General features: G+C 42.7%; 1 long non-coding RNA gene across 1 annotated transcript in view; it reads right to left on the bottom strand.

Annotated features, from left to right (window-relative positions):
- LOC125334059 overlaps positions 1 to 21,188 on the bottom strand; it is a 148,347-nt gene that overhangs the window by 112,488 nt on the left and 14,671 nt on the right. The window contains exon 2 of the long non-coding RNA XR_007207058.1: positions 14,840 to 14,927. This is a non-coding gene — a long non-coding RNA (uncharacterized LOC125334059). The remainder of the gene's footprint in view (positions 1 to 14,839; positions 14,928 to 21,188) is intronic.

The following is a 21,188-nucleotide window of genomic DNA, read 5'->3' on the forward strand; positions in this document are numbered from 1 at the left end:
TTGTTAACAATCCCAGGGAGGTAAAACCTACACACAAATTCCTGTGCAGCCTGCGCACGAAGCAGCAATAACGCTGTGGAAATGGCTGTGGGGCTGTGCCAGCCAGCTGATATGGGACCTGGAAGCAGCTTTTACAGCATAGTCATACAGCAAGCAACTCAACTTCATTCAAAATAGATTAACTCATTACAGAGAGCAGGAGAATAAATTGCACAGGAATGAGTGGGGGATTTTCAAGGGAGTTAATGCACTCTAAACCACCACGACACGAAACTCCTGTATAACTAGAAAGGATGAATTTGTAGCAGTATAATTTACAGTTTAGGAAGTTCAAATAATTACACATGAATTGCTAAAATATTCATTATGGGAAAATCCCTTTGCTTTATAGAGTAGCTTTAGTTTTTCAGCTGTTCCACAAACACAGCCAGGTGAAACAGTTACTTGTCACCACTATTCAAATCACTGGTGATCTCAAGAAATAAAAACCCCATCCAGTTATTAGTGTTTTGCATGGTTGTGATTTTGAGTCAGCATTTTCTCTAGCTACAAACTCCCAAGTTACAGCTCCAATGCAAAGTTAATAGTAGATCAGTTACTGTAATTAACAAGGTCAATAATAGGCTAAGAATAACACATTTTTCCTCCTGGGATAAACTGTGCTGCATTCACAGAGCCCTAAACTCCAAGAGAACCACAGCTGAACACAGCAACACTAACATCCAGATGACTCGGGGCACCAGGGCAAGCACAGATCTTTTCTGCCAATACTTGCAGGATTCAATTTCCCATCCCAGTCTGACATCCCAGTTTTGCTTAGGATGGACCATTATCAAAGCATGAAAGCTAACAGGGCCCATTGTCCCTGCCTCCCTGTGGTCTCACACAGCCATGCTCTGGTCTCTGAAGTGCCACCAGCCCATCCCAGCACAAATCCAGAAGGGGCTGTACCTGCTGCTGGTTTCAGCAGGATGGTAACTACACCTGGTTCTCGTGTCCCTGGGCATCCTGCACAGCTTTCACTTGCCCCGTCCTCCGTTTATTTTGGCTAAGACACTGCTGCCTTTAATTTCCTCACACCCATGAAAGGATATTCCTAATTCCTCTGCTCCCACTTCATTCACCCTTCCAAGCCTCTGCTCCTTCCTAGCAGCAGGACTCTGGCAGACATCACGGAGGACATCTGACTGCTCCACCAGCCCCACGACCTGTTCCACCTGTCTGGAGGCTCCTCGAGCAAGTTTTACATTTGCTGCAGACTGTATACTGTGCATCATCACCTGAGTCTGCATCTGAGCTGCTCTCGCAGAAGAGCTGGGGAATGAAGGAGGGCAGCTGCCCAACCTCGTCTTTGGCAGGGAGAGGATCTGCTGAGGAGGAGAGGAGCCGTTCTGGACAAACACAACCAGTTTTGCCAGAGGGACCAGGGTGATTGGGGAAGTGCCAGCAGACACAAAGGAGCAACAATGTGCAGACAGCATGACACTGCTCTCCCTTGGTGAAAGGCTGACTTTGGTAATCAGGAGATTGCTTGGATTTATTTGCACCTTCAGTCAGGGCATGGGAGAAAAGCTGGGAGCTGATGTGCAATAGGAGCAGAGAGAACGGATTCTCTCCTTTGCACAGTGATTGGAAACAGCCACAGTCATACAAGAAGGTGAGAGAAACCTATTTACACCACCCACACCACTGTCTTTCCTTTGTTCCCCTCTGAAGGAGCAAGAAATCCTGGAACACTAGTGCTTGAGAAGTCACCCAATACATGTCCTCAATGCCCAAATCAACATCACATCTATTCCTAGCAGATGTTTCTCTAACCCAGCCTTTAAAAGCTCTGAGGATGGAAGCATTTATCATCCTTCTTGGTTAGGCTATACATAAAAGTTTAGAGATTTTAAGTAGCAGCATGCAAGCTGCTACAGCAAGTGTTGCAAGCCTGTGCATTCCAGTAATCGTATTCCAGTAATATTGGCCTTCACTTTTGCTCTGGGTTGCTGAACTAATATGAAATTCTGATTGAATATGTGCTGCCAGTGGAAAAGCTGCAAATCAGTAAACATACTAAGAGCAGTCTGTCTCTGCAAGAGCACCAGGCAAAAGACTGCCATAGGGAAAGAGAGAAAGGCTTGAGGAAAAGCACCAGGGTGAACAAGCTCAGCTAAGCCCTCTGGAACTGCTGTGGGAAAGTCTGCCCTTCCTCACAGGGATCCCTGCAGTAGTTTGAAGCCAGTGGCTAACATATCACCTAATAGCTATTGAAATGAGAGCAGAAAGGACAACAAAGGCAGAGAGGAAGAGAGAATTTCAGCAGCTTTGCTCTCAGTAACAAGGGTTTTCTCCTTTATGGAAAGTATCGCATCATCTCGGGTTTCTTACACAACTGGAGCTTTCTACACAACCTTTCAGACTGCAGTTTGGGTTTATTCCCGTGCAGTTTCACGTCTTTGACATGACCTCGAGGACTGTCATTCTGCAGCAGCCTAGTTTTGGGAATTGGCTTGGCTGAAGTTCACCATCTGCAAGGCGTTTCTCAATTTCCTTCCACAAGCCTCCCTCAGACTGTGTGCTGAGGTTATAGTTACCAAACACACCAAGTTTTACAGTCCTCACATAGTTGCCTTGGCCCCCCCAAAGGCCTTTTCTCCTGCATTAGAGCTCTTTCTGAGAATGCTTTCCATGGTCTGAGATGCAAAAGCACCACTTTGAAGAGGGAAAACAAGAGCCCAGGGGTCATGCCCAGAGGCTGTGCTACCCCATCCCTGGGCAGCCACACAGGCTGTGCCAAGTGCATCAGCACTAATTGTTAGACAACAGCAATGGCTCTGCTCTCATCCAGGGCAGAACACCCCAACCTGTGTTCAGTTTATCCTGACAGAGAGCACCCTTCAAAGCAGTGCTGCAGACACGAATCATGCATCCCTTTCCAGTCCTTCCCCAGTGCCTTCAATTGGGTGTTTCATCCAAGCACAGCCGCATCCCATAGGATTGTCTGTTAAAAACCCCTCACTTTTCTGAACCAATGCAACTACAATCAGACAGAAGAAGCAGGGTGGAGAACAGTCCTGTACTTGTCTCACTGCAGCCACGGCACAGCAGGGGAGAATTCCATCCTTTAAAGACAATACAACCATTATGTGGGCAGGAGTTCAGGATATACTGGAAAATAACCACATGGGAAAAACACAGTTCAAGGGCTACATTTGTCAACATTTTCTGGCATCTAGAACCCAGTCAAACCTCATCATAATTCATGCAGTCACGCCAGAAGCTAATCATCACCCTCACTATTATTTTTAGTGGATCCCAAGTGATGACTATGCATGAGCAACATAGAAATAAAGTTTTGAATTATTTATGGTGCTCAAAACACCTCAACAAAAATGCTGGCCCTTCTTGTGTTCATGCAGAGTCCTGGATTAGGGGCAAAGAGTGGAAATTAGGATTAGGAGCAGCAAGTGGAAAAAGTCAGGACAGAGGTTACAATCCAATTTTCTTTTTTAGCAGCCCCCTTGGCTTTGAATTATGTTTTATTTTTCACACATCAAGATTCACACACCAGGCTTCAGGAGATCTGCACTCAATTTCCAGTTCTTCTGCAAATCTGATACAGCTGTGACCAGGACATTTTATTTCTCTATGACTCAGTTTGCCACATATGAGAAAGAAGCTAATTTTCAAGATATATAACTAAAAATAAATGAATAACATTTTAATTGCCTGGATATTATTGAGCTGGTCTACGTAAGCAGAAAAATAGCTCAAGACAGTGTTCATGTAGAAAAGGTTGTAAGACAAACCAGCTTTCTAGATCAAAACAAGCAAATCTAATTTCAAATCAGAAATGGCTTTTATATTTATTTCATTATCTTGCCATCAATGCTTTAACTATTTTTTTTTTCCCCAGAGGGAGGATGTTCAGTTTCCTGGAGTGATTCTACAGATGCCTCTTTAAGCCTTAATTTCTCTGAACGAAGGAGCCAATTTCAGGACTAAATAATATGGTTACAATTGTCATTCATTCAGAAAAGCAATTTAATTTTGATCAGGACCTACCCCTCAGCTTTGAATTCAAATTAAGATAGGCCACAGATTCTGAATGTAGTTACTGCTAAAATGGAAGAGATCCTGCTGCCCACAAGAGACATGTGGACTCTCACCATGCCAAAAATTTGTGTCAGATAGATAGTACTTGAAACACAATTCTCATTAAAATGGATTGTAGCATTCATGTTCTGGAAACACAAAGAATAGAGACTAATGGATTAATCCATGGAGAGTGCCACAATGATCTTTACCTTGTTCTTGGTAGAACAGCCTTCCCACAATCCTCCTTTCTTCATTCAACTTCAACAAACAAGATGCTCTAGCTGAAAAGAATTCACTGAAATCAAAGCATCCAAAAATCCTAAACATGTTTCCATCCAGCAGTATGGTGCGACATAGGTAATGACGCCTTTGCTCCAGTAAATCCAAAACTGCCTCATCTTTTAATACCTTCCTGTAAGAAAATCTACATCTGAAAAATGCATTTCCAATATCTATATTAGGTATATTTTAATAAAAGTACACCATAAAAATAAAAAGCCTGCACCGATGAAAAGCCTCACTTGCATAATATTAAACATCTGTGATTAGGTGGAATCAAATTTCATTCTTTCCAACTGTAGTGATTTTTAAAAAAATAATTTCAAGTGATAGCATTTATCATCATGCACCTTTCTGAAGGGAGAATACACTGACTGGTTCACTGTATTTTAAAGCTCCTGTGATAAAGCCAGGAATGAGACATTTGCATGTGAAAAGTTCTGCAGAGGAATGCTCTTACTTATGCCAGTAATTCTGTGATTGCCAGCCCAGTGACCTCTGAATAGGCATTATACACATCTCTACTACCTCAACAACCATCTGTCTTAAATACATCCATCACAGACACTAACTATATTTAGAGATCAACTCTATAAAGATCACAAAAGGGATTAAATAACCCAGCTTTTCAACAGCAGGTGACTTGACACATTGATGTAGGGGATCACTTTTGGTCCAGTGCTCCATATTTCATTGCCCCTGACCTTGGAGGTAAAAGTCAATATTGGAGCTGCTCTAAAACTGGTATTTCATCCACGTTTCTGCTTCACTGCTAGAACACAGAATTATAGGACCATAAGGAACGTGGAGAGGTCACAGGGGTCATACAGATACCGCATCAATCACAGGTGTCATCTGTGATCTAATGTTAACCATTTCCAAGGAGAGAGGCTCCACAACTTCACTCAGGACTTCCCCTGGCAAACCCTCCCTGCAAGGGATGCTTTTTGTTTGCCTAATCTTGCTCTAATCACTTGTAATAGCTCCATGCTTATTCATTCCTTTCTCCTTAACAACAGCTCTGTGTAACCAGAGGTCTACTGGGGCAAAGCAGTACCTTTATTGTAACAAAAACTGCAGTTTTCAAACAAATATTCTGATTTCTTTTGCCCAGAAAAATAGAGAGCTAAAGTAATTAATTTTCAAAATACTTAGGGCAATGGAGAACTGTTCAAAGATTCCAGCACTACAAAGGGAACAGGACCTTCCAGTGCTTTGTCTGGCAGGAGGAATACAGAATTTATCTCAGCAAATGCATCTTCAAAAGTAGAAATAAGCCCATAAAGTCCTGTTGACTTGTCTGTAGAGGTGGAATTAATTAATTGCGTCAAAAGGAATTGGAGTTCCTGCCCCTCTTTCCTTGCCAGTCATGACTTTCAAGAAGAAGCCAGGCAGGAATAGTCAGCTGGGTGTGACACCACACAAATCCTCCCAACCCTTGCATCATTGCTGCTGCTGCCACCAGTGACCAGTGCTCTGCTGGGTGATAGCACAGCACTTGGACTTGAGGGTGTAGTTGTGGGGGAGGAGGGCTCTGCTCCACCATAGCATGAAGTTAAAAGGAATCTCAGTTCCTGAAGACTGAAGGTCCATCCAAACAACCCAACAAGATTTTTCCAGGAGGTTTTTTATTACACTGCTCACACCTTTCCATATAGATGATAAATAAGATTTTACTGTGTGAGGCACCTAACATTACACCATTGCTCAAAAGCAGACACTGGATTGAAAAGAGATATTCTAGCCCACCCTCTTGTATTTATTTTTGAGAGAGTGAATTTTAGTTGAAGTTACTTCTGTGTGCAGCACAAGACAAGGAATCACAGCCCCAATTAGGGGTTTTATAATTTAGAACTGTTCCACATGGCTGCCCATTCAATACATATAATTCATTATCAAATCTCAGCCCCTCTTGCTCACTTTTTCCTTGTATGGGTTGGATTTAATTTGAAATTTTATTTAAATGGTCACGAGCAGCATTTAAATATGAATCTACAGAAGCTTGGTTATGCAAAGTTCAATTAATAGTCCACATGTCTGTGTAATCTGAAGGCCCAATTCCATCCCAACACCTGTTTTGTATTTAACAGCAGGTCACAGCCACAAAGGTTGATGTAATACCAGCATAAAACAAAATACTGTGTGAATATTCTCCCTCCATTGAGCTACTAGCAGATGAACTATTAATCCCATGATGAAATTAATGGGGCACTTCTATAATTTTACCAAAACCCCCCTCCAAATGGCCTTTTCTTTATGTCCATAATTTGCTTTCTTTTACATTTCATTAACAGTGCAGAATTATTTTGTGTCTTGACTTGATCTGATACTACTCAACCCCCAAACAACCTTTGTAACATCTGGACCATTTATTCCCTTAATAGTGAATTTTCCTGAAAAAAAGTTTCCACTAGAGTTTTATAGATCTCATGGAAATTGCCATATAAACTTGGAGAGCCAACACCAGAGCGCATTAAAGAATGGGGAAAATTAATTTGGTTTCTGGTTGCTTTAGTCACTCATTAACTCAAGGACAGGAGAATGACTTAGTCTTGACTAACCCTCCAGAGTGAGTGTCCTGGTGTGTGAGAGAAGGACACTGTAGAGTTTTTTGTCCTGGCAGGTACTGGAACCCAAAGGATCAACCTAACCTTGAGATTTGACACATCTTGCAGCCTCTCACTCTTCTGACACTCTGAGAAATGCTGAATCCAAGTGATTGGAAATAATCACCCCCTCAATGAAATGATAAATTCACAGACAAAACGATGCATTGTATTTAGAAATTGTTATTGTATTTATCTGTATACATATAAATGAAATTATAATCCACCACACCAGAGGAAGAACATCTAAAACAAAAACCTGATGACATTTCCCCAACTTCTGTCCCTGTTAGTTTCTGTTACTTATGCTGGAGCTGACACATGGAATGTTTGTCCATACTTAGACATATACCAGCACTTATCTTAAAAAATAATGCAAGAAGTGGATAAAACTTAACCTCAACAAAGCACCTCGTCAAAACAGTGAATTTCAAATTAAATTGAAATAGCCAATCCAGTTAAAACACACAAGAAGATCAAATTGTCATGCAAACACAATACCAGTAAAGACTGTAGATGGATGGATGGATAGATAGATATGGCAAAGTCAGAAAGAATAAAGCCAAGGTTCTTCTGAAATGAAAATTGAGAGAACTGGTGTAACTCTGAGGCAAGTTTTTGCCAATTTCTGTCCATCTGTGGAATTCATTATGGGCAAAGCCCCCTGTGTGATGGGATGAGGAAGGTATTCTGGAGCAGCAGCTCCTTAGCATGTCTGCATCACTGAACAGTGAAGTGAAGGCTGTTTAGTTTCAAGGCATCTTACTTATTTTGGGGTACACCTGGAAACACAGGAATCACCTGACAAAAGCATTGTCTTCAGGGATGTAAAACATCAGAGTAACAGGAACTCAGGCTGGCAACTAGCTGGATTTGCTCAGTGTTCAGAACAATGGGGTGGAAATAAAAGGAATTAAGAGCCTGGAATTGCCTTGATTGTTATTTTCCAAATAGAGCATGAAAAAATAACACAAAAGAGAAAAATCCACTGGGAAAGATGCAACATTATCAGTTTTGGATCAAAGTCGTAGTATGGCTAAAACTAAATATATTATTTCAAACTCATGGTCAATGAAAAGAGCTCAAACACCCTTTTTGTTGTAGGTTCTCTGCTCAGGTTTTTGTTCAGTAAAATTGTACAGGTTCAGTGAGGATTTTCTAATAACCTTATTGAGGGGTTTTGCAAAAGTAACATCAAAGGGGTAACCTGACATCTAAATCAAAAAGATTTTGGAATATGGAAAAATAAAAGCTTTTTTGACAGCTTCTGTTTTGACAGACAAAAAGAAGTCAAATACCCCATATCACTCATGCCCTGCAGTCTGAAGTTTAAGGCTTAAGCTTCAGCCTTCACCCTGCCGTGCTCACACAGCCAGGTGTGTCCCAGCAGCTCCCTTTGAATTCAGCCAGGCTCAGCCTGGAGGTTTGGGGTTTAGTGCATGCACAGCCCATTCTGGCTCATCCCAGCACAGCAGATTGCCAGTGGATCATGGCAGTCAGAACTGGAGCCTTTACAGCAAGTTTTTAACTGCTCCTTTTAATTCTATTTTTAACCTTTTTTTTTTTTTTTTTTAATTCTTTCCACTGCAGATGGGAAGCAATTTGCACTTTTCATCAGACATCCTGGATTACCAGCTGCTTTGGTGCTCATCCCATACCCCAATCCCTCCTGTCCAGCCACACACACAATCCCAGCACTCACTGGGGCAGTTGTGTAAAATTCAGGTGTTCAGCCTTCCTCTCTCTGCTAGAAACCCTCTTTTCTGCTGTAATGACACCATAATGCACCTAGACTGGGGGAAAACCATTGGGAAAGGAGCTGCAGGGCTGCTCAGACATTGCTCCTGCCTTTTTCACTTTTCAAGTGGAAGCACTTCCTTTGTGGGGATGGGCAGCCCACTTCAAAATTATCCCAGTCCCAGTCTCTTTACCAGTTACAGCCAGCTTGCTCAGATGGGAATGCACAATGCTCCCAGTACTCCTCAAGATCAGGGAAAAAAGCTCTCCTTTCCCCCTCAAAAAATACCAAGACAACAACAAAAACCAACAACAACAACAAAAAAAAAACCCCAAAAAAACAAACCACCACCAAGGAAAGGATACAGAATCTCACATAGGAACACAGGAGATAAACTTCGAGTTACAGCCTGAGCTGGCAAAGAGAAATCACAGCTCTAGAGCAGAATGGGAGAGCTGAACACAAGAGTTACTGTCTCAACTACACAAGGTTATAAAAGGCAACTGGCCTTTCCATTCCTTCATAAACAATATCAACAAATATTTAGTCTTTTTAAAAACTTGGTTGGTGCCCAGCAGGAAAGCAAAAGGCAGCAGCACACAGGTTAAGGGGCTGATTTAGAGCTGATACAGCTGCACCACTTCAGTATCTATTGCTGTCCAGTTCATGCAACCTTCTCAGGCCATACTGGCCATCATCACACATGGATAGGAAGATAAACTCTTTATTCCACAAGATGAGCTCTTTATTCCACTCATTTATTCAATTTCAGACACCAAAATGCAAGGCAATGAAAGCATTTCCAAACGAAAGGAAGACATCAAGTATTTGAACTGCAGTGGTCTTGTATCATTGAGAAAAGAGGTTTTTGTTAAGTGATAGAACAATATGACAACAGCAGAGCCAATCTGAACCTTTGCAGATCTGTAAGTAGGCAGCTATAAATTGCAATATCTCCTGACATTCTTTACCAAGTACAACATTAAGGAGACAAATTATACTAATATAGTATGATTTCAAGGTGTACCCACATTTGCAGCATGTGTAAATTTCTCAAATAGAATCCGATGTTTGCTAATACAGTACGATCTAAGTTAATAAGATCAAATTATGTCTGATCATACTACATTAGTAAATGTCACATCAAATTAGTCATTTTCAGAATTATAATGAAGCGCAGAAAGCAACCAAAAATAACTTTTCCAACACAAGTAAGCAGTGCTGAAATTGAGAACTGAGCTAAATACCAAGCCCTCAGAAAATGCTTTTTGAATGCAAGATTTGCCAATTTTTCCTCTCAGTCTTATCCCAGAGAGCTCTCATACAAGATGTAAATCATGGTCACAGTAGAGTCCTGTCCTGAGGTCACAGGTAGGACCTGGAGATAAGGTCATGAACTAGGAAAAGATGGCACCCCCACTGAAGGGCTTTTAGTTCAGGGGTAGTCAACTTTCAGTGGTCCCAAGTAGGAAAATCCATGAAAATCCACTGAACAGAAATTTTGAAAGAGAAAGCAGCTTGAACAAGAAGTTGCTTAAACAGTTATTAAACTTTCCTCTTTTGAAGTGTATTATCTGAACTACCATAATTAACCAGACCTTGTAAGCTTTTATTTTTCTTCTCTGTTACTGAAACCTGTCAGATGCACCTGTGGTATAACCTCATTTACTTGTAAACATACAGGGTTTGGTTTCTCTGAACACAGCCAGAAAAACAAACAACTTCTTGGCTCAGGAATCCCAGAGCCTGCCCTCAGCACGTTCCTCAGCCCAAGGTCCCTGGCCATATGCTGGATTCCAGCACCACAGTCATTTTTTCCCGTGTTCTTCCGCCAGCTTGGAAAGCTTCCCACAGATTTCCTCCCCGTCCCTTCGTCTAAAGGTAGAGAATATTTCTTGAAATGCCCACATTAAAGATGACCTGTCTTGTGGCAAAGGCAACCCAAGTAAGATGCCCAAAGTCTTGAAGCCTACCCTAAAAATAGAAGGCTGAAGTCAGTCCTGTTGAATCTCCAGAACATCTCACACACAACCTTTCCCAGAACGTTTAACAGGGATAAAAACCTGGCAAGTGGCAGAAGCAGAAACACCAGAAATTTTAAGTAACATCCAATGTTACCATATTCACTGGGAACACGTGGAACCTCAGTCTCTCCACAGGCCCCCATCATCTATTTAAGTGTGAGAGTACAAGGAAAAGAGGAAAAAAACCAAAAGAACCCATCCCACAGCAAAAATCCCCAAACAGCCCCTCCAAAACCAAACAAAAAAACCCGATGGAGAAGGAATTTTCTCCCTATGTCAACAGTTAAAGCAGAGTCCAAGATTTCCCCAGGTGATTGTGTCAGCTCCAAGACACAACATTTTTGTCCCTTTTGATGAACTAAAAGACGCTGGAAGGGGAAAAAATACTTGAGAAATTTCATTTCTATCCTCACTGAGTTAAAATATTACCCACGTAACCACAGCTATCCAAATCTTCTGGGTAAACCACCTTTATTCCCAGCTGAACAAATTAGTGCCAGCTGCAAGCTCCAAGCCAGAACCATTACTCTGTACAGTGCTATGAAAAGTCAAGGCCAAAGTAGTGGTGAACACCTCAGTTATCAGTTCAGGGTTGGGTTTTTTAAGACTAAAAAACACACTAAAAAAGATGCCCACTGTTGGAAGGAGGATTTCTAGATACTTTATCAGAAGGTGGAACATATGTTCAATATTGTGACCTGTAGTGTTTAATATTAATTTTCTTGATTTAGTATACACTGGCATATGTTTCAAAGAGCACTTTTTCCCACAATGACTTTACCAGCCCCTGTTGCTCATGACTTTTGTTTATTTGCTCGATATTTGTTTCTTTTTAATCCGAGCTGTCTGCATGAATTTTAACAGAATTATGGGTGTTTACATAAGGCAGTCTGTTCAGGGACAAAGTTGTTGATCCCTAGAGAAAGCATTGTTCCTATCCTGTCTGCATTTCAGCAGATTAGGTTTAAACCAGACCTATCATCAAAATACACTCACCAGCACACAAGCTTTACATGTGTTTTAGTTTGAATGGAATAGCCATAATAGAGCAGCCTTTTGTTATTAGTAATTATGAATACTTCTGTTGGATTCTGGTATGTCAGTGGCCTAGGAACCCTTTGTTGCCTTTAAACTAATATCTACATTATTCTGCATTTTCTTCTTCTAATCCTTCCTCTATCCTAGAGGATTTTAGCAACGTTTTACTGTCATTCTGTTATGAAACTTGTTTTCCCTTGAGCATGTGGCAATTTCATTAGGTACCTGAGGATTGTGTAAAAATCAAATAACAGAAGTTAAGCCAAAGTAAAAAAAAAAAAAAACCAAAAAAACCAAACAAAAAACCAAACCAGCATTTCTACTTAGCTCAAGACAAAAATAAAAGCACATGGGAGGAGGAGGGGAAAGGAGAGAATAAGGGAAGCATTATTTTTTGCATTGTGTTTAACTCCTTGCTGGCTATTTTGTGGTGGATCTCAGAGGGTGACGTGCAGCAGCAGCAGCCAGGCAGCTCAGTCATGTGGTGGTTCCTGAGCCCTTCTCCAGCCCAGGAGCAGCCCCTGGCCACTTACCCTGCTCTAGAACTGGCAACAAGGAGTGTAACTTTCAGGGGAAAACTGGTATTTTTGTATGGAGACCAGCTACATCCTACAGTGATATCTTTAACCCAACCTGCTCTACCTTTCTCACCCCCTCCTCTCAAAAATCTTCCTTCAGGCTCAACTCAGCTTTAAAGGAGAGTACTGCAGAAAGTGAAGTGAAATTGCACCAAACAGAACCTGATGACCCAGAATACTCTCTAGGATCTTCTTCCAGGGTCATCATCTCAGCTACTCCCAGGAAAAAACACATCAGAGTTGCATGTGACACACTGTCCTATAAACTTCTCTCTCTGACCAAATTAGGCCACCTAGGACAGCAGAGCCACTTTGATGGGACAGGAAGACTATTCACCATTTTAGCAGGACAAATAACTCTCCTGCTCATTATAGCACATCAAACAAGGCGTTCCTTCTCCTTGGGACCTGTTAACTACATGCTTGAGCATTTCCTGAAAAACTATTTGGTGGTTCATGAATATGACTGCTGAGTGTCGTTCTATTGACCACTGAGCCACTCCTGTTACCAACTGGTTCACATTTGAATTAATCACTCAGAAACCCAAGGGCTTGGACATGCAGTGCTTGCATTTCCCAGAGAAGTGATCTGAATCCAGCTAGAAAAGGGTATAAATTCAGTACGGGCTCGAGCCGTTCTGCAGAACGCCACCGTGCAATCAGAAGTTTGCACGTACGTAGGAGTTCAGCTAATTAAGCACAGCTCAGTGACACCAGCACAGTGAGCAGCACTGCAAAGCTGGTAGCAAGAAGTGGCTTGGCAGAGGAGCCATGTGTGCTAACGCTGCACAAACAGCATTTTAATCAAAGCCACAAGTCACAAGCTTCGGTCTCTTGGCTTTGGCTTAAATCTTGGGTCATTTTCTCATTACACCCAAACCCATCTCTTGGATATAATACTGCTGTGATTTTACACAGAAACACACACACCCCCCTGGAGAAAAGTAACATTAGTAAACAGCAACATCAATAAAACAAGCTTTTCATACAGTAATTTATGCCCACAATGCACAGACAGCACCACAATGGCCTTTGCTGGGCACGGAAAGATGGGACGTAAATTGGTCATGGTGTGTGTCAGTACAACAGCTGTGATAGATCAAAAAGGAGACTTTGAAGATGAAAATGGCTTATATAAAATTGGCTGAAAATTTATTAGTGCCAAATTAAACTAAATATTTTCTAATTTTTTTTAAATAGGGTGAAAAGACAGCAGTAATAGTTTTCCTTTGTGTTTAAGGAATCAGATTTTCAAAGCTAAAGGGATTTAATTGGTCAGTGCCTGTTATCCCTGAGTGCTGGGCAAGTCCTTGAATTGCCTTTGCTAATTGCACTTTAAGACTTAGAAGTAGAAATAAGCTTTCTCCTCTTGTTTATAAAAATGAGTCATGTTTATGAGCAAGAAAATTAAAATAGGTCTTTGTTCATGGCAGGAGAGTTCAGATATACTTGAAAAGGGAAACATGCCAAACCTTTGCTTTTAATTTCTCCAGGGTTATCCACCCTGAGTGCTTGTCCTGCCTAACCTTTCTGAGAAGAAAATCCCATCTAAAGTTATTTACACCCCCTTAGACATGAGAGGTGTCTGCTTGCAGATAGACACACCAAGGAACAGAGCAGCACTCAGGGACCAGCTGAACTTACTGAAGCTCCCAGGGAATTACAGAGTTTTCTTCCCTGTGAGCACAGTTAAAGCTCTGCACTGGTCTGTGTCCTCCGACCAGCCCAGGCAGGCACTATGAAATCTCAACTTTATTATCTCCAGCACTATTGAACAATCGATTCCAGTCTCATCTACTGCCCTTGAATTAAGGGATGCAACAGCACTTTCATCTTTGCTGCCTAATGAGCAGCCCTCAGCCACCTTCATGGACCGAGGCTGCCTGAGTGTGTAATTCTTTGTCTGAGCACATTACACAACCCACCAGGACAGAGCAGACTGGTTCTACTGCTGCCCTGACAGTTCCAGGGTCCCCAGCAGCACCCCAGTGTTTGCTTGATGATAGGCTGCTGATTTTAAAACTCTGCAGCCACCAAAGTACCTTCCCATTTTATCGTTGAATGAAATGTAAGGCAAGGGTGGTCTTGGAATTAAAAGGCCATCCAAAGCCCAATTATCCTTCTATTTCTTTGGCAAGGCTAATCCACATCTGGCCTGTGCCTACAGCACTCCAGACAGAGAGACAGACACAAGGCTCAGCCCATTCCTCGGGCATCTGCCCCAGAGTGCTTAAACAGACACATCCAGCATCTGTTTCCTTCTGTAGAGCTGTTCTGCACAGGGTGAAGAGTCTCCCTATTTCCCTCTTACACGTGTGCATCAATAATTAATGAGCCCTATACAGTCAACTGCTCCTTCCAAGAGACAGAGAACCCAAGATCACTCACTCTTCATTCACACTGTGCAGTGTTTTCAAGGCAGAGACCATATCCGGCCAGAGGAGTTAAAATAAAGCCCTTCTCCCAGCAATTCAGAGGATTTATCCATACCTTATAAAGCTCTGTGATTCCAGGATACTGTTGAAAATCCTCTCTCTGCTTGCAGAAATAAACAGCCAGGTGACATCAGCCTCGTTCCCTGCAGGACAGATAAAGCACAGAAGGGTTGCAGTGGATTCCCACTACCAGGACTGAGTCTGCTCTGGGGAAAGTAACTCTGTGCTTAAAGGTTTAGATACCAACAAGGACCGCTTGCTCAAATACAGAAATCTGGGGACATTTTGGTAGAAATCTTTGTATTAAGACATCTTAACTTATCTCAGATCTATTGTGTTGTTTCATCAGTATTTGTTTCTTTCCTTCCTATTCCCTTCTTTGGTTTAATTTCCTGAGACATCTCCTCCCCATTTGATATTTTTCTTCCATAGAAAAGGTGCAGACAGAGTAAGAAAACAGCTTCACAGAATCAGCATCCAAACAGTACCCACCCCCCAAAAAAATCCTAGGTTTAGAGCACTGCAGAAAAGCCAGCTTCCAAAAACTCTGCTATTCAACCCAACAACAACAACCCTCATAAAAGAAAAATAAACAGGAGAGGAAGAAAGCACAATTTTCACCCTACCCCAAACCTGCACAAACTCCAACCTCCACACAGACCGAATTCAGTCAAGCAAGTTTGCTGGAGCAAATTAATTTCACATGTGAGGGAATCCCTTCACTCAGGACAGCTGTCCCTGCCCTGGCACCCCATGCACTCGGGGCACACAGCTGAGGCCTCTCTTCTGCTAAAGAGCAGCACTTAACCCCTTCCCTGCCAACCCAAAATGAAGGCTACAGAGCCGACAGAAGGGGAATGCGACTGATGGCTCTTGATGAAGCCTTGTGCAGGTGATAACTATCAACTTTACAGCTGAAACAAATTAATTTTCCAAACAGAAACAGCTGCCTGACTTTGCTCCTCCCCTGCACCCTGACCACACCACATGCCATTCTGGTTCCCCCTTTTGATTTCTAATTTCTTCTTTTCTGGGATTTCAGCACCTGGCAATGAAACAGTCTCCAGAGGTTCCTGAATGACTCTGAGCTCAGAGGAACTGCACCACACAGAGCAGAGACAGCAGATGGTGATTTTGCATCAGTGTGATAGTTCAAATTACAGAGACACTTTAAGGCCAATGTCCCAAAGGGCCCCAGATTTGGTTCACCCCACAGGGAGCAGTAGCGGCTTGTGAATTGGATTGCTTGGGTAACTTTAGAAGTATTACTCTGTATGCCAGAGGAAAACATCACCTAACAGCAGGAGTATTGCCAGTAATCACAGAAACCTGGGGGTAGAGGAAGAGGGGATAGGTATGGATGTGGAATGGACCATGCACTTTGATCAGATTAACATGCAGGCTGGAAGATGGAAAGGAGATTTGTCCAAGAATGTGTATTCCTCATCTCCTGTGAAAGCATTTTGCTCCCTCAGCCTCAATATTTCCCACACTCATGTTCACTTCTAAGCCTCCTGGCCTGAATCCTTTAAGAACCATGTCTCATTCTGCACCACACCCCTGGACATGGGAGGGATTCACTGGTTTGCAGTGGTTTTACTGAAAGGACAAAGAGGCCCATGTGGAATTACAGAAGGATACTGAAAAAAACCCAACATTCTTACAAAAACATGGGGCCTGGCCTGCTGCTCACTGCAGCCTCTGTGAACCAGGGGCAACTTGGTCAACAAGCAAAGTTCAATGGACAGTCAGAGCAGAGAAGAAATCAGACATTTTATCCTCAAAGATCAGTATGTGCTTGTGGATTTCTCCAAAGGCATTAAGGAGGGGGATCTAGCACCCCATCAGTGCCCCCAGCTGCCACACACTCACTTCATGTGGCCTCAGGACTCCTCCACTCTCCCACCAAGACAGAGCTGCTCCTGCCATTGGCACATTCCAGATCTGAGCCTGGACTCTGGTTTGCCCTGCAAGCTCCTGCATGCCATTTGACATGGGTTTATGTCATTATACACAATTAATCCGTGGCCTTCTCCCTTTGGGCTGGGAAGAACAAGCTACAATTCCACTCAGCACACACCCTCCCTGGGCTGCAGCTTTTACCCTACATCTGGATCTGCTCACTAAGGAAGCCAAGAGCTGTAAATATATTTTAAAAAACACCAAGACTTGTAAACACTGCAAGAAATGATTACTATCTCTCAATGATCAAGAAGAAATATGTCTTTTCATAAATGTGAACCATCTGACCCCCAAAAAAAAAAAAAAAAAAAAAGAAGAAACGAGGGCAAGAAACTGCTATTGCTTAGAGTTGGCTTGATCCTGACTGTGCTACAGAGGCCTGGCCCATCAGGGTGGTGTTGAGGGTCACAGCCTGCTGACCCCACTTAGAGATGTAAGACGTGGATGATCCCTTCAAATTTCCAACACCTGGACTTGCATGGTCTTAAATACTGTAGCCAGGTGGGTGACAGTCCTAGAGACTGCCTGGTATGTGACTGCATGAGAGTGGTTACTTTAATTAATTTCTGGGTCATTATAGGGATCAGTTGTGGTGTTGTGGCCCATTAAGCAATTTGGTTTGTCCCAAAGCACTTGGTCATTATTAGCTCAGAGCCAATAAGCCACATCACACAACCATAATCAATAGATGAAAAAGAATTTTGAAGGAAAAGAAAGAAAAAGCATGGATTTTGATCTCACTTAGATCAATAAACTCCCAGAAATTGGTGGAATTCCCTGATATAAAATCAATGTGAGCAAGTTCAAAATTGAGTTGTTTTGCTTTGTCAAGAAGATAAAATGGAGAGCTTGGGCTGTGCCTTTAAGGAGAGACATTTATAGATTAGATTTTATTTGCAATATCTTCCTCTCCAGAGATTTTCTCCCCATTTATAACCTTGAAATATCTGTGTTTGGAGCCAGGGGAGGGGGGCAGAGAATAGAGGGATTTTGCACATCTGCCTGAAAGGAACCTTTGATAGCACTTCAGGCCACTCATCATTCACAAACATATTTATCCTCTGTCCTCACCTAAGACAGGGAAACTGATGCTCCATTTAAACCCAGTACTTTCATTGGACACACCACCGAAGGTATCTGACCTTTATTGCCCTTGGTTTCAGCATTAACCTAAGGTATAGCCTGGCCCAAATATCACCCACAGGGATGTGAATACCTTCAAGTGGGCAGCCCTGCTGCCGCTTTGCCCCATGCATTTTGTGCAATTACCAGTGCAGGGGCACTTCTGAGTGCCATTAGCATCACCCTATCCCACTCTGGGTTATAATAATCCACAGGGATAAATCCCAGCATGACAGAGCTGCTGGCAGACTGCAGGGACCCCTTGAGAGAAAAGCTGTTTAAGGATATCTAGATGGATCAAATCCATAAAGCAGACATTTCGAAATCACAGACTAACATACGTACATAGATAAAACAAGCTTTTTTGCTAGTGATCCTTTGAAAGGGTTCCAAGATGGTTTTAGGTTACTCAGTGGCAAATACTGAAGCACATTTCACACAGGACTCCAAAATATGTGTAAAAATACATGCAGCAGGTAAATGCATGATCTGCTCAAGCTATGCACAAGCAGAAAGGGATTCCCTTACACCTGCAAGTTAGTGAGTTATAGAAAGCTCTTCTTTCAAGTCCAAGCACAACAGGGGACTGGAGAAACCAGGTTCCACCACTACTTTGAACTTGTGCTTGTGCACTCATCCAAGGAAGGCACGAGTGACTCACTTGGTCTCACACTCGTGAATGCAACAAAACCCCCGAATGCTACAAAGTGGTGATGTACACGTTGATGTCACCATCTGCCTCTGCTTAAAATTTCACAGGAAGCTTTTGGTGAAAGAATAAGATGTGCTCACTGCAGGCTCTGGGAGCTCTGTGTACTGCTGAGCCCCTGTGCCTGTGCAGCAGTCGGAGCCTGGGATCTTCAAAGGGTGTGGGCAGGGGTTACTGAGGGATTACCCTCAGCATGAACCTCTGGGCCCTCGATTATTTGACAGTAATTGCCTGTTTCTAGCTGCTACAGCATTTCCTGCATACAAGAAAGCTCACTTCTTAACTGAGGCTTTGCTCTCTTACTGGGTAGCTGGGAAGGAGCAGCTCTTAGGGGCACTCAAAGAGCTGAAACTTCAGTGCTTCGTTGCCCCTGCAGTGACTTGTTAAACTCCTCCTTGTTCTGTGAGAAAGTTACAGCTCCAACAGAATTTGTCATCACTGATAACTGCTAATGGTGCTCCTCTGAGTCTCTCTGAAAATCCCAGCCAAAAAAAGTCATCTCCTTTGGCTGTCAGCTACTCCATGTATATACAGTGTGAGCCCAGAAGATGGTAACACTAAAAAAGGGGGTTTTGGTTTCTTTTTCTTTTGCTGTAAAATATTATATCTGTGCCTGCAGCAGTTCACTTTAGAAGCCCTCAGAAGCCCCAAGTGTTCACTAGCAGCACAAGCCAAATGCTCAACAAGGGAATTGACAGTGTGACTCTGAACCCACCTCTTCAGCTAAATCTTGGCTTGGAGGGGAAAAATGTGAAATTTTTCTTCTTAGAAAAGATGCAGATAGAAACTTCACACCCATCCTGCCCACCCAGCTGAATACATGCCCCTGTCCCTGTTTCAACTCCTCTGCAGTTAATGGTTGCTTTTTAATGAATGCTGACTGTTAGGATAGGAAGCACTGTCAGCATGGAATAAAGGGCATGATTAAGAGCACAGATTTGTTTCCAAATTATCTGTAAAAAACACTGGAGCATCATTACAAACCCCCAAGGGCTTTGGGCAATTCAATCTCCAACACCATTTACAGGCTGCTGTGCTACAGCTGCCCAGAGGAGGACAGTGGCAGCAAGATGTGATGGCAGATTCTGCTCTGTGGACACTCGGGTGGGATTCTTCACCTCCACCTTTCCCCATCTGAGGAGGGTGAGATTATCACAGTCAAGGCTGCAACAGAAAGGTGAAATGAGTCCTGCTTTGAAGGAGGAGACAAAGTTCAGGCCTGGGTACATTCAGGACTTTTTCCTCAGATATTTGAAAGTGCCAAGCAATGCCTGAAGCCAAACTCTGCCATGAAGCAGGGCAGCAGTTCTGTGGTCTTGCAGGTCCATCTGTGACTGATGTAACACATACCTGCACTTCCCAATAGTCCTGTGAATGGGTATTGTGTGTGTTTAAATGTTTTGCTTGTTCTCCTTCCCTCCAAGAGAATAATTATGGCCTTACCTTCTCTCATTCATTAAATCAAACCTCGTTCTCCACAGTGAAGAGCATTCCCCACTGGATACACTCACTCTTGTGCTGAGACCTTGTCAGCTCAGTTACAGCCTAAAGCAAAATTTTCTGGCTGGGTTTATAAGCTCTCCTATACAAAGGGATTATAATGGAAACTGCAATTTTTCCACTACTCTGCCAACCTGCCTACCCTACAACGGGACTCTCAGTACCCACCGGCCTCTCCCACATGCCCTGGGGCAGTGTGAAGTGACCATTTCCCTGTCTGACAGCCAAACCTCATGACTCAGTACAGCTGTGTGCTATGTTGCTCCCCTGATTTGTTTTTATAGAAGAATAATTAATTCACAGTGACTGACATTGTTTTATTTCCAGCCCATCACTGACATCTTGTCAGAGTTACATCACATCCCTCAAATTGCCTATCTTTTTTGGCTGCTAGTGCTCTTTATTCCTTCTTCTTTAGTATGATACTCATTATAATCTGCTCTCTTATACTAAGGCCAAGACTCCTGCTGAGTTTCCAGGTAACGTACTCTTTTACTGAGTGATTCATTGGGGAGGAGAGAGGAAAGAGAGAAGGAAAAGCCTGGAGATGAAAAATATCCAAGTTTCATGATTTCTGAGTCTCTGAAACAGTTCCAAAATTCCTTGGTGTTCTGGAGGCCTTTCCCTGCACGATGAAAGCACTGAGCTTTTGTATTGTTTGCTTTTTTTTGCAGTATTTTATGATTCTCATATATTCTGAATTGTGTTGATTTGTGACTAGTTTTTCATCATTACCCAAGGAGGAAATTTCTCTGGAAACACAAGCAAGAAACAACACCCTGAAGTGAGACAGTGCAAATGAGCAGCTGCCATCAGACGATGGATTCTGTTATTTACCCCGTTCGTGCAGAATGCTGCATCTGATCACCTCCAAAAATGATGATGGGAAAACAAAAACATCCTTCTCCCCTTCCTTCCCCTTTGCCTCCTGCAGGCTACTACACAGTGAGGAAGAGCCACAGTCTTCCTCAGCTGGGGAAGTGGGCTCTGTGATTAAAGAGGTAACCATGAATGCAAAACATGCCAGCTCAGTTCCATCCTCCAACACTTATTTTCTTGAAAAAAAACCTGCCTGCTACAGAGCATCTAAAGTCCCCTGATTTGTAGTGAA

Source organism: Corvus hawaiiensis, chromosome 16, assembly GCF_020740725.1.
Source record: "Corvus hawaiiensis isolate bCorHaw1 chromosome 16, bCorHaw1.pri.cur, whole genome shotgun sequence".
In the NCBI taxonomy this organism is placed as follows: domain Eukaryota; kingdom Metazoa; phylum Chordata; class Aves; order Passeriformes; family Corvidae; genus Corvus; species Corvus hawaiiensis.